This window comes from Monomorium pharaonis, chromosome 2 (assembly GCF_013373865.1).
Source record: "Monomorium pharaonis isolate MP-MQ-018 chromosome 2, ASM1337386v2, whole genome shotgun sequence".
In the NCBI taxonomy this organism is placed as follows: Eukaryota; Metazoa; Arthropoda; class Insecta; order Hymenoptera; family Formicidae; genus Monomorium; species Monomorium pharaonis.
Genome location: NC_050468.1, coordinates 819552 through 826179, shown reverse-complemented (window position 1 = coordinate 826179; position 6628 = coordinate 819552).

Genomic DNA, 6628 nt, shown 5'->3' with positions numbered 1-6628 from the left:
TCAACAAGTGATTAAAAAAACAAGATTCTGTTTTCTTAAATAAAACTTTTCAATTTAATTTGTGTTTAAGCTAAATATTATTTTATAATAGCAAACATTAAGAATTATATTTAAAAAATTAATTATTTGCTAAACAGATCTGTATCGTTTTTAGTAATAAAATAATTATTTTGAATAAAAAATGTGTTATTCGTATAAAATATAAATGTTATTTAACTTATAAATAAATTCGATTTACGAATGAAGTTTCGGAACGTAACTCTGTCGTAAGTATTAGAGGCATATCTGTACGTACATTCTAAGTGCTGAATTTCAAACAAGTTAGTAAATTTAATTTAAATTAAAGAAGTAAATCAATATGTGTACATAATTGGTAATATAATGATTAATGATTATTTTAAAAAATTATGAAATATTTTCTTTTTAGATCATATTTTTTCAAGTAATATTTAATAAATGCACTCACATTAATGACTCTGAACATCATGTCTGGATTTTCTTGGAAATAATGTAAAATTAACGGAAAAATCGCCAAAATCAATGGAGTTTCTGACGCTAAATCGTTAGCCGCTGTTGCAGATTCAGTTAATACATTTTTAAGTACTCGAAGTTGCGTTTTCTGTTTGTTGACTTTTTCAGTTTATGCTTAATAGTAAACTCTTCAATAAATACATGAAGTTTCTTATATATTTTTCCCACATTTTGATTCCATATGGTGTTGACTTTTTTGCCTAATAGTATAGAAGCATGCTGAATTAAATATTTTGGCTCCATTAAAAGCGGCCATGTTTCCAGACAGGAGTAAATTGTTCCTTTTCTATGATTAAATTCGATTCTCTGCAATGGATAAGTTTGTTGAAGCATCTCTTAATGCGAATATTACGATTTGATTTAATTGATTCTTCCTTAAGCTAATTTTGTTTCACACGCTGACTATCCATTGTTTCATCAAATGGTAATGAAGGCTCATATGCTACACAGCCGTACTCATCGGTCTCACAAATTTGTAACTTCTTATCTTTTTTTCTACCGTTGAACCAGAAGAATCGGCTGATTCCTGCATTTTTGCTGCCAATTTTATGCGTCGATTGTAATGTATTTTGGTGTATAATTGACAAAATAGTGACTCTGATCCATCTCCTAGAACTGCACCATCAATTTCATCCAAGAATGATTGTGGGTATTTGCGTACTATTCGCTGCGCTATTTTTCGAGATGTACTTCTAGATTCAGTTTTTAACTGATGAACTTGATATTCCGCAAGAATTGAAATCATAGCACGTCTATGAGCAGGCAATGGTGTTTTTCCATTTTCGCATGCTTCTATTAGCTGCTTCGGAAATTTGTACCATGGTATCGGTTCTGTTTCGTACAAATCTGTACTAATACTGTTGACACTTATTGGTATCGGATTGGAGTATTGTATGGCAGATGCTCCTTCAGAAGTACTATAATAGGAACATTCTCTTTTGTACTTGTAGGATCCACTTCTTTAAAATCTACCATTGATAAAACATCCTTTGACTGACTGACGTTTGACTTGTCATTAGATATTGATAAATTTGTATCATCTGCAAATGTAAGTTATTATTAAGTAAATTATACAACCAAATAAATTTAAAAGAATTATACTTTAATCGATATAGTAATTTGCAACAACAAAATTATTATTTACCTTACCTAAAATAATAGGTATAATTTTTATATCAGATTGATCTTGTATTGAGTTTGAATCTAATACTGTGAGTAGCATTTCATTTTCCGGATTATTTAACTCAGTATCAGTACAAAGTCCGTCATTTTGGCCACATAAAATTTGTTTTTCGATAAGCGTTACTGTAACCGGTGTAGGGGAGCTATCTGACAGAGCTATTAAAACTTTATCATCATGTATTTCAGTTTATCTTGTAATACAACCTATAAGATTCGAAAAACCAGCATAACCAATATAAGTTTCAAGTGTATTTGTATATTTTACCGAATATTTACCGTATATTCCACGTTTGGAAGTCCTAAATGCTGTATGCTTGTATTAATTAAATCTTTGAGATTATCGCAAACTACTAAAGTTTTTCTTGAAAATTCTTGTCCTATGACTTTAAATATGGGCATTTTGCTGAAAATGCAATTAAAATACAGAGTATTTAAATTAAATTAATACTTAGTTAAATAAATCTAGAAGTCACTATTTTGAAATAATACAATTAACATACTAATGTTGCTTGATGTTTCCAGTATTATAAAGCATTTTCGTTTATAAATTTAAATACGCTCATTAACCAAGACATGCTTCAATTTAATGCCTTTTATAGTGTCTAATGTATAAATATGAAGAGGAACATGGTTTAACGTGTTAATATTTAAGCATTCGTATGTTTTATTTCAGTGGCAAACATCAATTCGTAAAAGCGTAATATAGGATTAAAGGTTGTAATGAAACGTTCTACAACAATGTTAATATTTATTTCTTCTGAATCAGTCAATATAAGACATATTTTTCCAATCTGAACGCCATATTGGTAATTTTTCTGACGAATAACCACAGCATTTCCAATTTTGTATAGAGTACCTTTAAATATTATTTTATCACATTCAAAAATATCAAATTTAATATTAGCACATCGTATTGCATTTCTTATTGCATCTGAATACAGCTCTTCGTTGAAAATAGTGGGTTCATGCACATCAACTAAATTTCGCATATCAGAACCAGACCGTAAAAGACACTGTAATCTCTCGTGTTTTATACTTAAAGATTGTGTAACATTAATAAAATTTTTTATATTTCGAATTACTCTTTTGAAATACGTATGCTTACTTTCAAACCTTAATGTCCACACTTTAATTAAAGGACCAAATTGATCAATAAGATAAGGATAATGGCTTAAATAATGATGTTTAGGGCGTAAATTTTTCATAAATAATTCTGTTCGAAAATCTAAATATTCATTAATGATTACTTGTAAATAAGGCAGAAAGGATTTATGAATAACAGGCGCGCATACAATTTCCATGATTTCAGTTAAAAGTAAAAGGCTATGCCAAATTGGATCATTGCTATTTTTAACGTCATTGTACACCATGAGTGGCATAAATCTCAAGAGTGTTCGGATTTCCCAAGCTCCACCAACGATTCTATCACAATTTGGTTGTATTTTCACTGGCTTATTTCTAGAGTCTTCAGGTGATAAAAAAACTTTTCAATTTTGCAATTTAATCGTTCATATGTAAACCACTTTTTTCGTACTAATTCTTGCACAATGAGAGCCAAATCATAAGCAACAACTCCTTCCATTAAATCGTGACCTAAACATGGAGGTAAACCAGGCTTGCAAACATGAAAGCTTTGCAATTGATTGAAAACAGAATCAAATTTAATGCCATAATTGTTTTGATTATTTATCAACATTGTACTTACAGCTGATTTATAAGATACCTCAGTACGTAATTCAAAAGATTTACGTTCATATGATTTGCTTTTATTAGACGTATTTTCAATGCTATTGTTGCATTTCTTTTTACTTGTAAAAAAATCATGCTTTATAATACAATAACGACAAAAGTAAATTGCAAAACTGAAATTTTCCATAAAACCACCAAGAACGTGACTACCCAGATTGTCACCAGCTATCAAAACTAGACCTCCTTTTCTTATATTATTTGGAGTAATCTCAATTCCAAACGTTTCTAATATTTGTAAATCTTTAACTATCGGACCATACACTTTATTATGATCAAATAATTTTTCTTTTACTAAAGCCACTAATTGAATTGAATTAATATGTGTCCTTATATAATCGGGAAGATTACCAAGGCTCATATATACTCCTAAAATTTTATGCTTCGTTCTTGCTGATCCGATAGGATTTACTATCTCAAAACCGTCTTGATATAATATAATTTTAATTGCTTTAGGATTTTTGCGAAAAATTCATTTTTTTTAAACATTTTACCATCAATAAAATCTTGAAAAATATCTGTACTACTTGGTAATGGTAAGTCTAAAAATGCTTCTATACATTTATCTGCATACATTGCCTTTATAGTTTTTAAAATTGGAACGTAGTAGAAAAAGCTTTCTTTACCTTCAGCATCTGTATCTAGTTTCATTTTTTTTGGCGCTACATATGTATTTTTATGCATGTAATAATTAGTTCTTTTAAACTTATTATTCAAAAGTTTATTGTTCTTTAGAAACAGATCGTTTAAAGTTAAATCTTTACATATTCTATTTATGTTACTCTCCGATATTTTCTCTTGTTTTAAACATTGACGAACATTGTCCAATATATTTTGCCACCCATGATTATACATATTCTCTATATCAGCTGCAAGATGATCAATTGTAGATACAGGAACGAGATACTGGCTTTCAAGCTTTAAGTAAAACTGAGCAATATACGTTAAAAATAGTTCGTCTTTATTTTCATTATTATTAATAGAAACAGCAGGAGCCTCATCGGTTGATAATGCATTTATTTCAACTGGCAAATTTTCATATTCATTATTAATATTATCGTTTTCTGTATATGTTAAACACAGATTCCGGTGATATTTACTTAAATGTCCAGTGAAGGACTGGACATTCTCATATGCCTTATTACAATTACTGTACGGACAATTTACACGTACATCATTTCTGATGTGCTCTTTAAGATGTTTTAAAAATTCAGAATAATTTTGAAATACTTTCTTACACACAAGCACAGTGCAAATTAATTGAGCATTTTGGTTAACGAGACGTACTTTTGACGAAATGCTTTCAGTTTTGATAGAAACACGATGTGTGCGAATCATATGCATTCGTAAATTGTTTTCTTTTTTAAAAAATTTACGGCAGTTGTTGTATCCACAATGAAATTGATCAGATACACTTTTGTGGAATTGTTGATGTTGAAGATTATCACCCCAAGAATTGGATGTATATGTACAAAAATGACAGTGATACATTCTAAAAATCTGAAATTATATTAGAATGATAATTAAAGCTGAACATATGTATAAATGGCGGTAGTATAAAATTTTTATTTCTAGAAGGCCCTTATAATAATTGCTAAGAGTTCAAGGATCTTCTAAAAATCATAATTTATTTTAACTTTTTATAATTAAAAAAATCTGTTTTTACTCCGCTAAGAAAAAGTAAAAGAAACTGTATTTCTTATAATTTTTGCGAGAAATCTGATGGTGTTAGTTAAAATTGCGTCATATGATGAGAACACATAGAAAATTGGGGAAAATCTGGAAAAACGCGTGGTGTCGTAATTATTCGCGAGACAGGATGCTACGCTACATGTATCGATACCACATATTATATATCTTATACACATATATCATATAAAAATGTTATATTAGTAGCGAAAATATAAGGCGACAAAGAAAATTCTCGAGCGTCTGCACGGCGCCCGCGCCGGCCGGGGGCCGGGGGTCCGTTGAGTGGGGGAAACCGTCTCGAACGTTCTTCGTGCAAGCACACGACTGTTGCATCTAATATTTTCGCTGACTTACCTGAATCAGTTAATCCTCTTATCCTAAAGCACAAAAATGCACAGAAGCAGTCAATCCTCTTATCTTGAAGCACAGAAATATATAGAAGCACAGATGACCGGGCAATCACCACGCAGCACCACACGAATAGTATGAGAAGATACAATGGCGGCGGGCCGCGACAGAAAGCTCGTCTAGTCGGCCAAGCCGGCCCGGGACCCGGGACCTCGCGATATGCGCAAATCGCTAATGCGCATCCGCGTCGCGCCAATTTTGTAAACTTACAGAAAATTTCTATTGTAATTTCACAAATATTGTGAAATCGCAGTAAAACGTCACATGATTTGTAAATTTACAACACATTTTTATTGTAAGGGTATTGTAAATTCACAAATATTTCTAACAGTGTAGGGTGTCTGGTATTTTTTTATGGGATTTTTATGAGCAGGTAGAGCGCATGAAACTGAACAGGAAAGTCTTTACCGTTTTTCTATTTTCGCAATAGTTAACAAGTTAGTGACTTGTAAAATTTTCTGTATTAGCCCGGCCTACCGGCAAATGCAAGCGCGCTGAGCGCCCGGCCGCGGCGGCCACTCTTCCCTAGCGCTTGAACCTTGAGATTGCTAGGTGCGCGGGGGGAGTCGTTACAACAAGCAACAATTGGCTTGTTCTTTTTCGCTGCACTGCTGTGCACTGCTGCACTGGTGCAACAGATTAAAGTAAGACAAAAATATTTTTTCTCACTCTAACTTATTGCACCAGTGTAGCAGTGCAGCGAAAAAGAACAGTCCAATTAACTACACACAAGCGACGCGTAACGCTAAATTCTCCCTTTGAATTATGATAGTTCCTTACCTTTTTTAATGAAAATAAAATTTTCTAACGACAAAAAATATGTGTGTACGTGTACATACATGTGTACAAAAAATGTCAGATCTAATGCTTAAAGAAGTGATTACTAAATTTATTTTTTAATAAATAACAATTACTTTTAATAAAAAACATTTTTTTCATGATAGTCTGAAACGTCGTAAACTGTCATTATAAATTTTAAAAGAAGCTGTTATCATATGCTCGAAACAAAATTTATGCTTCTTCAAAAAACATTAGAAAATTTTATCGGTTAAAATGGAAATGACAAGCA